Source organism: Prunus mume, linkage group LG2 (assembly GCF_029339155.1).
Source record: "Prunus mume cultivar Tortuosa linkage group LG2, ASM2933915v1, whole genome shotgun sequence".
In the NCBI taxonomy this organism is placed as follows: domain Eukaryota; kingdom Viridiplantae; phylum Streptophyta; class Magnoliopsida; order Rosales; family Rosaceae; genus Prunus; species Prunus mume.
In genome coordinates, this window is record NC_142699.1 from 6,467,835 (window position 1) to 6,487,170 (window position 19,336).

Consider the following 19,336-nt stretch of genomic DNA (forward strand, 5'->3'; position numbering starts at 1 on the left):
TTTTAGTAATATACTTAATTAATCAAATAGTAATCAATCAATGTGTGTGCAAAAGTCAATTTGATGATGCCATTCCAAATTCATGAGCATATAAATCACTAATTACAAATACAAAACTATCTTGACCCACAAGCTCAAAAGTCACACAAAGGCTATAGGCCTCAGTCTCATAGTTATTCTTAAAAGTGGCTGAGAGAGATTGTGAGAATAATTTTATGCTTAATTATTGATATAGTTGTATAGATATGATCCTTAAAATTTCATTTCATTTCCAGTCTCAGTTCGCCCTCTTACATTAAATTTTTCTTATTAATCCTCTAAACTTGAATTTAGTGTCTCATTTTGCATTAACTCTTGTCAAAAAATTTAATAAATATTCCGACGTGACATGAGTACAGTCCGAGGCATATCAATAATTAAGCCCTATATGTTACTTGTTTGACAAACAAGAACAAAAGGTGGAGGATCAAAATGAGATTTTCTCACTATATAAGATAAGGCCTAGTTATTGGGTCCCACATTGGGGGCAGATAAGTGTGCATTATGCCTATATCAACATCATTATAGATGTAGGCTGGCTTTGAAAAACCACATTAAATCGTCGTGTTCTTGAAAAAGTCTTCATTGAACCAATTTTTGGGCCATCAACAAAACAAAGTTAAATGTGTAATGAGTATGCTTAAGTGCATCAAAATAAATTATAATGAAAATATAAACAAATAAAAAAAACAATTGCTGTCATAATTATACAAACTGGGGCTGGAATTTGGACTGAAACCAATAGATCCAACCCATTAAAAAGTCCTAAGCTAGAAGGATGACTCAGCCCAAACAGATACTTTTTCAGAACAATTTTTTTTTATGCACAACCCATTTTACAGAAAGCAGCTACAACTGTCATGAGCCTGAGCTCTATCTAACTTTCTGGTTCAAAGCCCCAACTTCTCCAGTTTCTTCTGTTTCAGCTGAACAAGCCCTTTCACTATGAGCATTGCTTGGATGGACTTTCTTCATGACCCGAAACAAACAACCACTAGGCTGACCAAGTTCAGATTCAGCTCTGCCCAGCTTGGCTCTTTCTTCTTCTTGCTCCATCTTCAGCTTCTTCTTGTGGACGCCTCTGAGCACATATGCTTCAGCAAAACCATAACCTACCGTCGACATGGCCTAAAATATACAGGTTTTTTTGGTGTTCAAGTGAAGGAAGAAATGGGGTTTTTTGTAATTTGACGTGGTTTGGGGCTTGAGAAGTGAAGCATTTGGGTTTTCAGAGGGTGATGAGTGGTATTTATAAAGGTTTGGGTTGGCTTGGGGAGCAAGCAGACACGCTTTGCTTATGCCGGAAGGAAAGCTAACGTGATGTGACGAATATTGACAGTTTAGGTTTCTTTCTCAGTTGATCGTTGAATTTTATCTGTTTGTTTGGTGAGGTCTTTGGACTCTGTGGAGGCTAAGAAAAAATTGGTTTCTGGGCGGCAGGGGTATGACGTAGATGCGTGCGTGGTCAATTCCTTGTTAATTCCCGAGAGTTGGATGCGTGTGTCTCGTATAGCCGCGCGGATATACTATTTTTATTATATAAAAATCCTGGTATAGCCGCACGGCTGTACTATTTACAATAACGCGACGTTCAACTGGTATAGCCGCACGGCTGTACCATTTACTTGCCATACGCGACGTTCAACACTAGTATCGCCGCGCGGCTATACTATTTCATATAGCCGCTCGGCTATACTATTTGTAATTTAAAAAAAGAGGCAAACCGCCTGTCCCATTGCCACCTGTCCCAGAAGGTATAGCCGGGCGGCTATACTATTTACAAATAAAAAAAGAGAACCGCCTGCACCCATTGTAAAACAAATTGTATAGCCGTGCGGGACCACCGCTTGGCCCCTAGGGCCGGCTTCGCCGGAGGGGATCCGATGTCCCTATTTTTCATGTCCCTTGTATAATTTGTTGACACGTGTCCATTCACTTGACTCTAATAATAGCATTGTTAACTTTCAATAAAATAAAAATTAAAAGAAATTAAACCCTAGGCAAAACAAACAGCCGTCACAAAGTTCCCCAGCCAAGTATCCAACCTCGACAGCCCCAAACCTTGCAGCCCCTTCACCTAAGCCACACACAACCTCCACCCTGTTGGCCCCTTATCTTCCATTACCACCTCCTTCTCTTCTTCCCGATCTCCCCTCAAATTTGGGTTTCATAATTGGAAGGGTTTCAATTTTGATGTCTTTCAATTATGCTTCTGGGACTCATGCACCCAAAAAAAAAAACAAAAAAAAAAGCTTGAATCGGTTATTGAATGAATTGAAGGGTCTTGAGGTAGTTTGCATTCTGAGGGAATTTCAAGGACGGGAAGAGGTGGGTGCTGCTGCGTAGGGAGGAGGTCAGCGAAGGGGAAGAAAGATATATTGGGTTTCTGGGATTTTTTACTGGTATATGGTTTTCCTTCGTGATCTTTCAACTGGGTTTCTGGATTCAATTCTTTACTGGTTTTTCACTGGTATATGGTGATTTTGTTAATTCCGGAGATGCGTGTGGGTAGTATAGCCGCGCGGCTATACTATTTTTATTATAAAAAAATCCAAGCATAGTCGCGCGGCGATGCTATTTTTATTATAAAAAAATCCAGGTATAGCCCAAGTTAATCACGTGACATCACGTGCATCTTGCACGTGATATATCAGGAAACACGAGCACCTGGAGTACCTTTCCTTTTAATGTTGAGATGATTTTTGTGAATTTAATTATAATTTGATGAATATCATGAGCGGATGGGAAATTAGTAAAAGTGAAAAAGTGGTTTTGCATAATGCATGTGATTTGATTTTACATGAGAAAATGACATCTTTTAGGTCCTACTAATTTTAGTAATATACTTAATTAATCAAATAGTAATCAATCAATGTGTGTGTGCAAAAGTCAATTTGATGATGCCATTCCAAATTCATGAGCATATAAATCACTAATTACATCAAGAGTCACACACATAGGCTATAGGCCTCAGTCTCCTAGTTCTTCTTAGAAGTGACAGAGAGAGATTGTGAGAATAATTTTAGGTTAATTATTGATATAGTCGTATAAATATGACCTTTCAAACTTCGTTTTATTTTCAGTCTCATTTCATCCTCTAAAATTCAATTTGTCTTATTTAATCCTCCAAACTTGAATTTAGTGTCTCATTTTGCATTAACTCTTATTTAAAAATCTAATAAGTATTCTGAAGTGACATGAATACACTCCGAGGCATATTAATAATTAAGCCCTAGATGTTACTTGTTTGACAAACAAGGACAAAAGGTTGAAGATCAAAATCATATTTTCTCACTATATATGATAAGGCCTAGTCATTGGGTCCCACATTGGGGGCAGATAAGTGTGCATTATGCCTATATCAACATCATCATTATGTATGTAGGCTGGCTTTGAAACCACATTAAATCGTTCGTGTTCTTGAAAGTCTTCATTGAACCAATTTTTGGGCCATCAACAAAACAAAGTTAAATGTGTAATGAGTATGCTTAAGTGCATCAGCAAATAAACAAGTGGGGCTTGGAGGCTAAAAAAAGCATGACTCAGCCCAAACATATACTTTTTCAGAACAATTTTTTTTTTATGCACAACCCATTTTACAGAAAGCAGCTACAAATGTCATGAGCCTGAGCTCTATCTAACTTTCTGGTTCAAAGCCCCAACTTCTCCAGTTTCTTCTGTTTCAGCTGAACAAGCCCTTTCACTCTGAGCATTGCTTGGATGGACTTTCTTCATCACCCGAAACAAACAACCACTAGGCTGACCAAGTTCAGATTCAGCTCTGCCCAGCTTGGCTCTTTCTTCTTCTTGCTCCATCTTCAGCTTCTTCTTGTGGACGCCTCTGAGCACATATGCTTCAGCAAAACCATAACCTACCGTCGACATGGCCTAAAATATATAGGTTTTTTTGGTGTTCAAGTGAAGGAAGAAATGGGGTTTTTTGTAATTTGACGTGGTTTGGGGCTTGAGAAGTGAAGCATTTGGGTTTTCAGAGGGTGATGAGTGGTATTTATAAAGGTTTGGGTTGGCTTGGGGAGCAAGCAGACACGCTTTGCTTATGCCGGAAGGAAAGCTAACGTGATGTGACGAATATTGACAGTTTAGGTTTCTTTCTCGGTTGATCATTGAATTTTATCTGTTTGTTTGGTGAGGCCTTTGGACTCTGTGGAGGGAAAGAAAAAATTGGTTTCTGGGCGGTAGAGGTATGACGTAGATGCGTGCATGGTTAACTCCTTGTTAATTCGCAACGTATTATAGCCGCGCGGCTATACTATTTTATTATAACAAATTGCGAGTATAGCCTTATAAAAAAATAAAAAAAAGACCTGCCTGCGGGCATTTTGCCACGTGTCGACAATAGTATAGCCGGGCGGCTATACGTTTTATATATTACAAAGGGACAACCCTCTGGCCCGTATTGCCCGCTTCGCCACATGTCAAAAATAGTATAGCCGCATGGGTATACTAATTTTATAAAAAACTAGGGGTGGGCATCGGGACCGGAAAATAAGAACACCAAAAACAGGTGAAAAAACCGAAAAAACCGGTTGACCAAAAGAGTCAACAAGCCGGATCAAAATCGGACCGAACCGATTCCAACTGGTTCGATTCTGGTTTTACACCGCACCACACCAAACCGGACCGAACCGGTCATATTTTTTTATTTTTTATTTTTACAAAATTTTAAAATCTAATGCCATATTTTAAATTTTATAATCACTATTTTTCCAAGTTCAACTTCAAAAAATTTCTAAAGGTATGAATTGGATTATTTGTTAATTTTTAAGCCAAAAAATAAAAAGTTATTTATTATAATTTCTTTTTGGAAAAAAAATTAATAATCCGGTTTTGAAATTTTTTTTGCCTAAACCGGACCGAATCGGTCCGGTTAAATAGTACCAGTTTCGGTTCCGGTTTGAGGTGAGAACCGGGCCGTGCCCACCCTAACAAAACCATAGACTAGCCGGCCGGCTATTATTTTTATTATAAAAAATCTAAGTATAGCCACCCGGCTATACAATTTATAAATAAAAAGAGGACCGCCTGCGCCCATTTCGCACCTCGAGCATAGCCGCACGGCTACACTATTTATAATTAAAAGGACCACCCGCTTGGCCCCTAGCGACGCTTCGCCACATGTCAAAAATAGTATAGCCGCATGAATATACTCTTACAAAAACCCACCTGCCTCTAGTTTCGCCATGTGTCAAAAAAATAGTTGTGCGGCTATACGGTATTTTTATTATTATTTTTAAATGTAGCATAGAGACTATTTACAAAAAATGAAGAGGACCGGGCTAAAAACAATATAGCCGCGCGGCTATACATTTTTTAATATATAATAAAAAAACCTTTCATTTTCCAGTAAACAAACTCATATTTAACTATGTAATTATTTTATACGGAAAGCAAGTAAGAATGATACAAAACAAAATCAAAAGGTATCGCCCTAAACAGCCCATTTCTGATAGTACTGTTTAAGGTCAACAATTATATGAAACATCATGATATACCTTCCTTGATTCATCATCACATAACAGAGCAAGCATTTACGTGGAGCCTCTGGATACAGGGACTATCGAAACAAATTACTTAGAATCATGCAAAAATCAAAGGGCAAATTTGTATAACAGAAAATAGAAAGCAACCAAATGATGAAGAACAAGATTATAAGATGCACGTCAGAAAACTTAAAACAAAAGAAAGAACCAAGAATAAGATTGCAAAACTTCAATTCAGCTTAAAAAATGCTTTAATTAATAAACTGGGCGTGTACAGAACGACTCGCAGTCCTCCATATATCGCCATAATAAGAAAAGATGAAGGAAAAAAAAAAAATCCAGTTAACAAAAAGAGTAATTAAAAAAAATGCTAGGGTAATTACCAGCAAATACAAGTGTAACATTGCTGAGTATATCAAATACAAATAATCCAACTTTAATAAATAAAAGTTTAGTACTTCAATTCAAGTTATCTACTAGCAGCTAGTTCCTCCACCATGGGCATGCTGCGGTAATCTAGGAACTGGAGTCGGCCACCATGGGAGCTCAACTGGCCAATAGTCACCATTACGAACTGGACACCGTCTAACTATCCTAGACCACTTTTTTGTATGAATATTGCACTTGATAATATCTCCGTCCACACGCAGATACAAAATATCCTTATTATTTGGGTCAAAAGCCTGCATTTCGCATGTAAATGGACCATCTGGATACATTTTTGGGTCCAACTGATATACCCTGTGGTTAGTTAAACACAATCTGCCAGCAGCTCCATCGACCATCCGATCATGATCTTGTTCTTTCAACTCCCAAACATACAGAGTTTTGGTAGCCTCCTTAAAGTCACACATCCGGACACATCCTCCGAACATACCTAGGTACTCAACTACAAAACGTCCATTTAGAGGCTCCTCAAATACAGTCAAATGAAGTTTATGATCAATAACGCCATCACCATTACCGCTACTACTACTACTAGTTGTCGTGTTATTGTCGTTGAAGGGACCCAAACCAACAAAAAGAAGGTCTTCGTCACTTGTCCAATATAACATCCCATTGTATGCAAAGGATATATCTTCAAGGTCATCAAAATCAAAGTATCGTGGGGAAGCCACAACTGATTCTCTTCATTCACCAGTCTCAGAAGAGAAGATCTCCACGCTTAATTTTAAGGAATCACATTTGTCATCATTTGCAGATTCATCAGGAGGAAGAATTCTCACAACGTTGCACACACACTTAGCATTAAGCTGGATGTTATGCCCTTTCCAATCTTCTTTCTTAGAATTATAGTAGGGAATATCACAGATGAATCCCACTAGTACCCTATCGTGGCATCGACCTGGGGTGGGAGGAAGAGCAACCCATTGCATGGTGTATGCATTGCAGATGTAATAATTGCGTTGATAATCCTCAGTTGCGCAGCACAAAACTAAGTCATTATACGTTGCTACCACAACTGGCCCTTTTCTCAAAGAGTGGAAACTCATTATTTGTTTGAACACTGGGGTTAGTAGCTTGGATGACCATGGCATTTTAGGAGGGAATTCCTCTCCTTTTTGACTTATTAGAGTGCACATCTTTGGAGTTTTCCTATAACCTTGGATATGCACAAAGCGAACAATAAAATAAGGATCTGAGATGAGTGTGCGCCAACGCTTGGACACACACTGGCATTGAAACACAAATTTACTTGATGGAAGTCGGCAAAGGATTTCAACCAATGCCGTGTCAGGGAGATCATCAATTGATGATGGTCTTCTTTCTGCTGGTGATGATCTCTTTGATCTTTTTAACTGACTAGAGGTTGGCAATCCAAGAGATGACTGGGATCTCTTCCTTCCTTTGGTAGGAGTATCACAATTAATCAACCTGAGCCATGCAATATATATTCTACACATAATGTATGCCCTCTAAAAAAATGCTGTGTGGAATTGACATATTAAGGGGAAAAAAAAAATCAAACAGTCATGTTTAACCTTGTTACTAGATATGGCGATGATGTTAGCTCATCAAGAGCCAAGTACCAAGGGATATAGGAAGGTATAATGACTAACATGGTTTTCTTTCTTGATGCATCCTTATTCACTAAAGTGATATACTATTTTCTCATCCTCTTCTGTTTTCAAAAGGTTTTAGCTGTTTTTTCAACAAAATTAAAGCTACACCAAAAGTACAACTGTGTTCAACAACTAGCTTCTGACAAAAAACCTAAATCTAAATGTTGGAAACCTGGGTCTGAAGAATTTCATAAATAAATGAGGCATCGATCAATATGAATGCTCCTAAAAATAATTATCCCTAGAAGCCATAGAAAACTGATAATTCTAATCTGTTTTCAATTCTAGGAATATAAATTGTGTAATTAGAAAGAAACCTGCATTGAATGTCCTCCTCGAATTGCTTCTACTTAAGAAATCCAGATGCAAGCTTCATGGAAGCCCTGCCGCATTCAATTTCCTGCTCAGAGCTCATAAGAGTATTGGAGGACAATGTTCTGTTCTTGTTGCTCAACTCTGATATCTTTGCAGATCCAGCAACACGTTTGGCATCACGAGATGTCTGAATTCCTGCAAGATTCATTTATCATCATAAAACAAGAGTCTAATTACCTTGGCCATCAAAACTTCAAAGTTGATGCATATACCATGGCCATAACAATTAAAGCATCATCAGTCTAAGGAAAAATCTCTTACTTTACTTTGTACATATGATTTTCAAGAGCAGCAGCAACTCATGTGATTATCAATAGCAGCAATAAACATATTAGTTCCAAAGACTGTTGCTTTCTGACCATAACTAGCTAATTTCCAATAAGACCCATTAACATATGACCATTCTATCATGTTAACCACTAACTCTAATCACCAGTAACAAAATTACATAACGGTCATGAAACTAGATTCGAAAAAGGGATCTAAATTCCACAAATTGGAGAAATTTAAAAGTTCCTTACCATTGTCGGCAATTCTCTTCCGATTGAAGCTTGTGCAAACATTAAGGGTCGGTTTCAAGCATTGGTCCGCGATGGGAGCCGGCTCAGGAGGAGTTGACTGCGCGGCCCAGAATTGATTGAGGAGGCGGTTTTCCGATTCACCCATAAGAAAAGAAATAAATAAAAATACTGAGAGAGATAAAATTGAGTTTGGAAAAAAGAAATTAGAATGGGGTTTCTCGCGGCTGGAAGGGCCTTTTATAGTGGAGGAGGTGCCGTTGGCTCCTTTTTTGTGTGTGTTTCCTTTGGGGTTTGGGATTGTTTTGTGTTTCCTTTATAGCAACTCCATTTTTCTTATGGCAATGGGAGTTAAGCCCACTATTCATGTGAATAGTAGTTCTTGCAAATCAATTTTGTGTTTCCACCGTTGCCTTTGTTAAGGGCGATTACTATTCATTTTTTTGTTTTATTCACAAATTTTTACCTCAATAATTAATTTGGATAATATTTTGGATAAGATTTTCGGGTTCCTACGTGTCAAGACTATTCATAATCGGATAAAATTTCGGGATAAGATTTTTGGGTTCAAATTTCGGATGAATTTCAAAATTCAAAATTCAGATAAATTTTTGGGTTCAAATTTCGAATGAATTTCAAAATTCAAATTTCAGATAAATTTGGGTTCAAATTTCGGATGAATTTCAAATTTCAGATAAAATTTTCATCCAATCAAATCAAGCCATCGGCATCTCTATCTTGCCAAATTTTTCTATAAAACCAGAGGCTCACCTCATACCTCTCACACCACATCTTTCAATATTTTCATTTCTTAGAGTTTAGAATTCACACTCCATTCATTCTCAATGGAAGAATATAGGAGATGCTTGGAGAGGCAAGAGAGAGAAAGAAAGGAGAGAAACCGTAGAGCCGATGAAATCAATGAGTTGCAGAGGCAAGTCGATGAACAAGTTCTCATAGCAGTGGCAATGGAAGATGAAGAGAACCAAGGTCGCCGCCGTGGTTCATAAATCGGCCGTCACCGGAATGTAGCAGACATAGGTATTCTCGGGGTAAGAATCTTTTGGAAGATTATTTTATCCCAACTGCTTTGTACTCTGATGTTGATTTTCGAAGGCGATTTAGAATGCAACCCCATTTGTTCAATAAAGTCATGCATGATATTTGCAATTATGATGCGTACCTTGTTCAAAAGTGTGATGCTACTGGGGTTTTGGGCCTTCTTCCGAGCAAAAGCTACAATGTTATACGAATGTTGGCGTATGGAGCATCTGCTGATTAGGTGGATGAGGTTGCCCGAATGGGGAAGTCCACTACGTTGGAGGCTTTGGTAAGATTTTGTGATGCAGTTGAAAATCTGTACACTAGGGACTACCTGCGTAGACCTACTCCCGAGGACCTCCAACGGCTTCTACAAAAGCGAAGCTCGAGGATTTCGGGAATGATTGGTAGCATCGATTTGCATGCATTGGCAATGGAAGAATTGCCCAAGCAGCAAGGTGATTACGGAAATAGAAAAGGCACAAAAGTATCATCTTGAAGCCGTTCGCCCGACACATGGGTTTGGCATGCTTTCTTGAGTTGCGGAGCCCAAAATGACCTCAACGTCTGGGTCAATCTCCGGTCTTCAACGATGTTTTGAGCGGCCAAGGCCCCAATATTACATATCAAGTCAACAATACAGTCTACCAGACGGGGTATTATCTAGCTGACAGTATCTACCCAAGGTGGACCACATTTGTCAAATCCATTCCAAATCCCCGATCCCATAAGCAAAAATTATTTGATACCTATCAAGAAGGATACAGGAAAGATGTCAAAAGGTGTTTTGGCATCCTTCAAGTTCGATGGTTGATTGTTCGAGGTGCGGCCTGTATATTTGATGAGGAGATCCTCCGAAGCATTATGATGACTTGCATCATCCTCCATAATATGATTGTGGAGGATGAGTACGATTATGATGCTTTGGAGATGTCTATGAACCGGATCCAATAAACACGGCCTTGACCCGGATTTATGAAAGGGCCATGGGGCCAAATGGAGAACCGTTTGAGCCGGAACCGTTGGTGAGGGACGATCATATGATAACCCGGATGATAGATTGATATACAGAGATGCAATCTTCGTATATTCATGAAAGCCGTCAACTTGACTTGATAGAGCATATATGGGCGGTGAAAGGGAATGAAGATGAATGATGGAGCATAAATGCTTTGGTTATGTTTTATTTACTTATGGTTTGGTTGTGTTGTTTACTATTGCTTATGGTTTGGTTGTGTTGTTTTTTTATTTATTATTGTGCCTTGTTTGTAGTTTTTGTTTTAATTTTAATTATGTTTTGTTTGATGTATGGAATATGTTGAATCTTTCTCGGCTAAAACTGCAAACGAGAACCATGGAGTGAAAGCGATGGAAAGAGAGAATCATGGAAACAATTGAGGGAGTTTTAAAATTGGGTCAGAAGCAGAGGAGGAAGAGGTTGGGTTGTTCAATCTAATAAAGAAAGTGTCTGTTTTCCAAAGTGGTAAATGCTCAAAAACAAGTTAACTTCCCACTAAATTACTCCATCTTTTCTTACTAGGTAACTTCCCACAGGGAAAAAATGGCAGCCAGTCGAACAAAGACATAATGCATAATTAAACATTTACCTAGAAACTCCTTTAATGCACAATATAATACAAGAATCATCTACCATGAATTCAAAGAAATTCCGAAAATAATTAATACCATTTATCATTATTTTCCCCTTCAAAGCTTCTTATCACGCCCTCCAACTTGTTTGAAAAATCATTCATCTTCCCATCAATTTGATTAATCTTCTCTTCAATAACGCCAACCTTTTCTTGCAGTGATTTGATTTCTGGTTCTTGATTCCTTTCTCGAACAATTGTTTCCAGCAGATCTGTTCGACCCATTTTGAAACGATCGTGTCTGTATTCAAGCTTAGAAAGCTTCACAAAACCCTGTTAAGAAATTAGGTTAGAAAATATTTTGCAAAATTAAGTGAAGTTTCTAACGGGAGTACCCTAAAAAAAGGAACCTTTCCTCTCCCTAGCCGTTTCCGGTTAGAAACTTCACTTAATTTTGCAAAATATTTTCGAACCTAATTTCTTAACAGGGTTTTGTGAAGCTTTCTAAGCTTGAATACAGACACGATCATTTCAAAATGGGTCAAACAGATCTGCTGGAAACAATTGTTCGAGAAAGGAATCAAGAACCAGAAATCAAATCACTGCAGGAAAAGGTTGGCGTTGTTGAAGAGAAATTAATCAAATTGATGGGAAGATGGATGATTTTTCAGACAAGTTGGAGGGCGTTGATAAGAAGCTTTGAAGGGGAAAATAATGATAAATGGTATTAATTATTTTCGGAATTTCTTTGAATTCATGGTAGATGATTCTTGTATTATATTGTGCATTAAAGGAGTTTCTAGGTAAATGTTTAATTATGCATTATGTCTTTCGTAGTTCTGATTTTCCCCCTATTAAGAAAGATCGATCTGTCGTCCAATGAATACCTAAAAGATTCACATTGTCCACAGCTGCATACAGGCTTTTGATGAATCCACGGCCATGGGTGAACTTTAGCCTTTACCTCTAGGTCGATCAGACGACCGCCCACGTTGGCAAGCACAGGATGCTGAGAAAGAATGCCGGTAAGCGCGAGCCGGTAGGCGTGTTCTGCGACTGCGATTTTTGCGTCAAACACAGCGTCGGCATCTGCGGCGGAGGCTGTTGCATCAATTTCAACGGCGGCGGCTGTTGCGGCGAAATTGACGGCTGCTGTTTCGGTATTAATTTCGACGGCGGCGGTTGTTGCGGTATCAATTTTGACGGCCGCAGGCGAAGAAGGCCCAGATCGATCACGCCGTTCACGTTGCTTCGCCTGAAACTCGTTAAACTCATCGAGGGTCAGCCATTATCAGAAGAATCTATTGGTCGATTAGGGTTGGGTGTGTTTGGACGATCGAATTTTGAATTGGGTGTTTTGGCGATTGGTTGGGTGCGTCTGGACGATCTTCAATTTTGAAAATGAGTTTTGGGACTTTGGGAGATTAGGGTACGATCTTGAATTATGATTGGGTGTGTTTGGACGATCGAAATTTGAATTGGGGTTTTGGCGATTAGGGCGTGTGGACGATTTTGAAGTTTGAATTTGCGTTTTGGGGTTTTGGCGATTACGGCTGAGGAGTATATTTTTCAAACCCTTCTTTTTGACCTTCTCTCAATTTCCTTACCTTTATTAAATGTATGTTTCCTTCATTCATCTTCTTTTTTTTTTAACTATTTTACCACCTTGTTAAAAAAATTAAATAACAAAAAAAAAACCTGATATTAGAAAAAATGTATGTTTTTCTTTTCCAGAGAGCACATTTGTAGTTTAAACACAAAAATAATTTAACCACTATTGATTGATACTGCTTGAAGGATAATTCTTTTGCACTAATGGTAGGGACAGAAATTAAAGATTGCTCTTGAATTGCTAAAATTGAAAATTAGAGAGATAAAATTGATCAAATTGAAACGACATAAACCAAAATAGTAAAAGTAGCAAACTACAGAGATCAAAAGTGACTTTTTGCATAAAGATTTTTGTCATTAATACCTAAATTGTATTATTATTTAATATGATGTTGTTATTATCTTCTATATTTTCTCAATATAATGTGATTGGGATAAAACTAGTCCATCAGATGTTCTAGAAATTTTAATCCCTAGAATCACATCTACTACTCCCAAATATGTCAATATTATTAGTCAATATTTTATTGGTAGATTTAATCATCCTAATATTGCTATTGATAATTAACATATCATCAACATAAAGACAAACAATGACAAAACCATCTTGAGTGTTTTTCATATAAACACATTTATCACACTCATTGATCTTGAAACCATTTGACATTAGTGCATGGGGGTCAAATTTCAGATGTCATTGCTTTGGTGCTTGCTTTAAGACTTAACAAACTTATAGACTTTCTTTTCTTGTCCAGGAACAATAAACCCTTCAGGTTGTTCCATATAAATTTTCTCATCTAAACCACTATTTAGAAATGCTGTTTTCACATCCATTTGATGTATCTCAAGATTTTGCAATGCTGCAATTGAAATTAACATTCTTATTTATGTTATTCTCGTAACTGGTGAATATGTGTCAAAGTAATCCAATCATTCTCTTTGCTTATAATCTTTGACAACAAGCCTTGCCTTGTATTTGTCAACTGATCCATTAGCTTTCATTTTCTTCTTAAAAATCCATTTATAATCCAATGGATTATTTCCAGGAGGAAGATCCACAAGTTCTCAAGTGTGATTCTGCATGATGAATTTAGCTTCGGCATTAGTAGTCTATTTCAATAAAGGAGCTTCAGGAGAAGTTATGGCTTTTTTGTAAGTTTGAGGCTCATTTTCTAACAAATAAGTTAGAAACTCAGGACCAAAAGATTTCGTTATCTTAGCTCTCTTATTGCGCTTGGGTTCACGTTCAGGTTTCTAGTTATGCAGTCTCTTAGTCTATATTTTCTTGATGACTTTCTTGGCTATTGCTATTAACAATATCATAGGTTCTTTTAAGTGTATTTCTTTCTTGTGCATCCTTATAAGTAAATACATTTTCAAATAAAGATGCATTCCTTGATTCAAAAATCATATTCACATGTACATTTAATATATCAAATTTGTGTACAAGGAAACGATATGCACTATTGTTAATGGCATAACCGATAAAGATACAGTCAATAGTTTTGGGTCCTATCTTAACCTTTTTAGGGTTTGGAACCACAACTTTAGCTAGACACTGCCACACTTTCACTGCCACACTTTCAAGTATTTATAGGAAGGCTTGTGACCTTTCCTTAACTCATAAGGCGTATTGTCTAACTTTTTATGAGGCAATTTGTTGACAATGTAATTAGCAGAAAGTAAAGCTTCCTCCCACAAATTATGGGGTGCTCTAGAACTTACTAGCAAAGCATTCATCATTTCTTTTAAAGTAAGATTTTTGAGTTCAACAATACCATTTTGCTGAGGTGAGTATGGAGCAGTAGTTTGATGAATAATTCTGTGTTGGGAACAAAATTCACCAAAAGGTGATTCATATTCCCCACCTCTATCACTTCTTAATATATATATCTTTATTTTATCAACTTCACTTTTATAATGTTTGAACATTTCTATGGCCTCATCTTTGCTTCTTAGCAAATATACTTGACAGTATCTTGTACAATCATCAATAAAAGTAACAAAATGCTTTTTATCACCTCTAGTTTGTACAAATTTCAAGTCACAACTATCATTGTGAATTATTTCTAAAGGTTCTGTACTTCTTTCTATAGACTGGAATGATGGTCTAGTTAGTTTTGCTTCAACACAGGTTTCACATTTATTATGGAAATCAATATGAAACTTAGGTATTAGTTCCATGTTAATTAATTGACACAATTTATCATAATTAACATGCCCTAATCTTCCATGCCATAAATCATATGACTCAAGCATATAAGTAGAGCTTGTTATAAATATATGGGAATGTGGATGACCACCATAATAACCATTATCTCCACCTTTTGATATTTGTAACATATGCTCTTATTGATATAATTAGTAGCTATAATTTGTGAGTTAAATACCTATAATTGTAAGCCTATAAATAGATGCTTATCAAAGATGAATGAAAAGAAGTTTTAGAGACTAATTTCTATTGTCTTCCTCTACTCCTCATTTCTCTCTACAATTTCCTTTAGTTATATAACACGTTATGAGCACAAATTCTCTTCCAAAATCCAGTTGGGTGCCCCGATCAAATCCCTCTACTTTACTCATCCTCTTCTTGAGGTTTTCTGGGCAATTTTGTTTTCATGATTTTCCTGTGTAAATACATACTCCCCTTGGTAGCATATTATGTTTACAGAAAACAAACCAACCAGAGAAGAAAATTAAAGATCATTCCAAGAGACACAAATCCAAAACAAGGACCGGTCTACCATGCTAGTCTTCACCAAAAGAAACCAGCTGAGGTGTTGAACTTCTTCGCATTCAGAGTGGGATATGAACACCCACCGTGAACCAAATGGTGCTCTTTGCACCCTTGGTGGTTGATTTTCATGCATAGCCAAAGTTTGAATACTTTTTGTGTGGACATTTTGAAGAAGTTGGAGGAACTAAGCAATTTCCTCAGTACTTCGCTTTTAGCTTGGAGAAGAGGATAAAGCCAAGGCACATGGAGGTTGTGTAGAGTTGAGTGGAAGTGCCTTGCCATTGATACTCAAGAGCACTGACGATGAGTTTAGGGAGTTGTTGACAGAATTTGAGGGTGGATGAGATAGTATTGCCAAATTTTCCTCTTTTTCCTCTTCTTACAAATCATCTGACTCTCTACTCTAATTTTAATTTCAAAAGGTCATCTTCGATAAGATGTCTTAGATTGTGTATTTGCATCATGCCCTGTAGAAACTTGAAAGGTATAGCAGCAGTTTGGATAATTTTAACAGCTGTTTATGGAATTTTGTTGGCCAAAGGTCCAAGTGGCAACTCGCTTTGCTATTTTACTTGAGCTTTGGCTCAAGAGATGAAAAGCCCTCCGTCCTCAACTAACTTTGCAAATATACGAAAAACACAAAAATAACAACAACAAAGCACCAACATGTCGATACAAAAGTCTTCATCAACAAGCACCAACTCTTATATACTCTTCACTTCCAGGACCAAATCCATTTCCTGGCATGGTCACTATGTCTGTCGTTTCAGAAATTTCATTGAATATATATGTTTCCTTATTTTAGGTTGGATAGGCCGATTGAAAGAAATTTTGGGTCCTTCTTTAATTGAGTGTTCGGGCATGCCACCACCAATTCACGAATTTGGCTTGAAGGGAATGTGAGTGGATGATGCATCCAAGATATATCTTTAATCAAATAATTGTTCCATCAAGCAAAGAACCTGCTCATCCTAAGTAGCTTTATGTGACAAACCAAGTGATGTGAAGTGGATAGAAATGAAGATTGACTAAGAAATATGGATGAAATAAAGAACAAGTGCGTAAATTGTAAAGGTTCTTGAATTTAAATGGAATTGAAAGGATGAGTATGATAATTAAATTGTGTAAAGTAAATGATGGAAATTAAAGTGTATAAAATAAATAATTTAAAAACAAGTGCGTAATGTAAATTGAGTAAAATAAATGACAATTTACGTTTTTCCTTAGGATAGAAATTGAAAATTATGTAAAATGACAAGTTGTGTGTTGTGTTGGGCCTCATTTCTCTCTTTTATAGCTTGGTATTTATAAGGGCTACAACACGTTTCAATTTGGCTGATCATCAATTGGCCTTGAAATTGGTCATAATTTCCTCCTTGATAAATAACATATTTTGGTTGATTGCATCAATTGCCCTGATTTATGCTTGTGGTTTAATTTGAATAATTATTTTGATTTGATCTGCATTCCATTCTGAGCTCTACTACATTAACTTTGGTTGACCATCGGATTGACATAATTCTCTTGGATTGTAACATGTGTGAAAATTCTTCTACGGATGCTCTCTCCTCATTTACGTCTCGGCTAAATTTATGCATTCAACCGCTTTTAGTCATTCGACCACTTTTGTGCTCTTCGCATTTAGGTGCTTGGCCACTTTTACATGCTTGTCCACATTTACATGTTCGACCGCATTTACATGCTCAACCGCTTTTATTAATTTTGGGCCTCTCGTCATTCTTGTTGATTTGGGGTCGCTCAAGCTCAAATGGTTGACCTCCTTGTTGGATCTTGGGTCTAACCTGATAGATTTCAACTAGCCTCAAACAACATCCCAAGAACTCAACCCTGGAAAATGTACCCATATATAAGGTGCATTTTTGCCACCATACACCTTCAACCCAAGTGATCTGAATGCGTCCACAATTATTTTTGCATTTTCCTTGTAGTAGTCAACCACTGTGGTTATGGACTGAAAATGTGAAAAACACAACTTACAAATGGGTTTTTCTCCCCAACCACTGTGTTTATTCTTCTGTATTAATTTTTGACAAATGGGTTTTTCTCCCCAACGCCCATAATGGGCTTATAGCCTGTCCAAGCCCCAATTTTAAAAATTGAGATGTTCGGACTATCCATTCGTGAAGAACTCACAGAACCCAAAACCCTAGATCTGCGACTAACAGCAGCTTATCAGGTGAATCAGGTCTGTGAGACTCGCTAGAAATCCTAAAACCCAATCCCTTCCACTCTTCTCTCATGGCCGTCAATTTTGTTATCTGTTTTGTTAAATGTGAGGGCAAAATGGTATATTTGTATTATTTTTAATTTCCACCATGTGAATATTCCTTTCACCCAAAAAATAAAAACTGAAAAACTTTCTTCCTATCCTCGTCATCGCAAGGAGGGTGGGTATGGTGTGGGTTGGGGGAGCGTCATCAATTGTTGTCGAGATGGTGGCTCGATGTCGGGTGGAGGTTGTCTATAGCTATGTTGGAATATTCATATGGTGGAAATTAAAAATAATACAAAAAAACCATTTTGTCCCTGAATTTAACATAAAAAGTTAACAAAAATGGCGGCAGGATCATTTGTCTAACGAAACTAAAGTTGAAGAACCATAGGAATGATTTTGGAAATTGAGGAACCAAAATGCAAATCATATGAAAATTCATGAACCATTGAACCTAAAAACCTTATTTTCATAGTATTTCGCGAATGAACATTAATAAACGTGTTATTATCATGTCAACTCATCATGCAACCAACTAACCACTTAATTTTTCTGTTCGTGTTTGTAACATGAAATCATGTCAGTTGGTCAAGGTACAAATTTGGTACAATCTCAAAAAGTTTAACAAATATAAATTGTAACTTTTGTAAATAATTCAATCATCATCTGGAGAGTGCAAGAAACTATAAAAAGAAAGAAGGCCAGAAGGTTCAAGATGCCATGTTGAATGAGGACAAACACAATTTATACAAGTCACAAGCAATAATGGGCTGAGAAGAAACAAATCTTATGAACAATGCAATACAGTTCAATTAGATTTTTCCTTATCAGCACCAAATAATTGTCCAATCCTAATTCATCTCATGAACCAATAAAGTTCTCCAGGAAGATGGTCATTCTTGCTCCAAGTACCTGTCAACTGGGTTCAAATATTTATGAAATAATTTAAGTTAAAAAAGAGTTTTTAGCCTTTTTGAAGCTTCCAATATACTTTCTCTGTGGGCAAGAGCACCAACTCTGATGTACTCTTCACCTCCAGGACCAAATCCTTTTCCTGGTATGGTCACTATGTCTGTCTTTTCAAGAATTTCATTGAATACATCCCAAGAACTCAACCCTGGAAAATGTACCCATATAAAGCTGCAGCACTAAGCTTGCTTTTGCTGCAAGGTAATACATTCGTAACCATTTTGATGGCTGATGATCGTTTGTAGTGAAAGAAACTGCACAATATTGCATGCGTTTTCTGTATGCATGTGGTGTTATTTGATTATATGAAGACGGTTGTTCTTTATCCTAATGTTAGATGTATAGCAGATACTGCTTATAACTGATCTTTGTATCAACTAACAGCCTAGTAGAAACAATTCACACCATCTTCCATAATTTGAGCTTTGAAAATATATATATTTGGATAATTCTGTTGGCTGACCACCACTTATCACCACCACTTATCTCTTGTCATTTCCGAGCATTCTCTTGCAAGGTCACAATTTCGTAACTTGTAGTATTTTTGCATTTTTAAAGATTAAAACTCATTGTCCGCTAATGAAACCAAAAGGTTGCTCATTTCTCTGCTGACCCAAAAAAATTTCCTTAAATATTCCAACTACACCTATTCTTTTCCTA

At 37.1% G+C, this 19,336-nt stretch overlaps 3 long non-coding RNA genes across 3 annotated transcripts; 1 reads left to right on the top strand and 2 right to left on the bottom strand.

Annotated features, from left to right (window-relative positions):
• Nucleotides 1-5,895: 5,895 nt before the first annotated feature.
• LOC107881185 (uncharacterized) lies at nt 5,896-8,820 on the bottom strand. The gene is made up of 2 exons (XR_001677820.2): nt 8,500-8,820; nt 5,896-8,113 (listed from the first exon to the last, which is right to left on the bottom strand). It is a non-coding gene; the product is annotated as an uncharacterized LOC107881185 (long non-coding RNA).
• A 2,104-nt stretch (nt 8,821-10,924) lies between these two features.
• Nucleotides 10,925-12,150, bottom strand: LOC148919515 (uncharacterized). Its single transcript, XR_016124762.1, has 2 exons — nt 12,014-12,150; nt 10,925-11,459 (listed from the first exon to the last, which is right to left on the bottom strand). It is a non-coding gene; the product is annotated as an uncharacterized LOC148919515 (long non-coding RNA).
• Nucleotides 11,453-12,762, top strand: LOC148919516 (uncharacterized). Its single transcript, XR_016124761.1, has 2 exons — nt 11,453-11,929; nt 12,038-12,762. It is a non-coding gene; the product is annotated as an uncharacterized LOC148919516 (long non-coding RNA).
• The last annotated feature ends 6,574 nt before the right edge of the window (nt 12,763-19,336 follow it).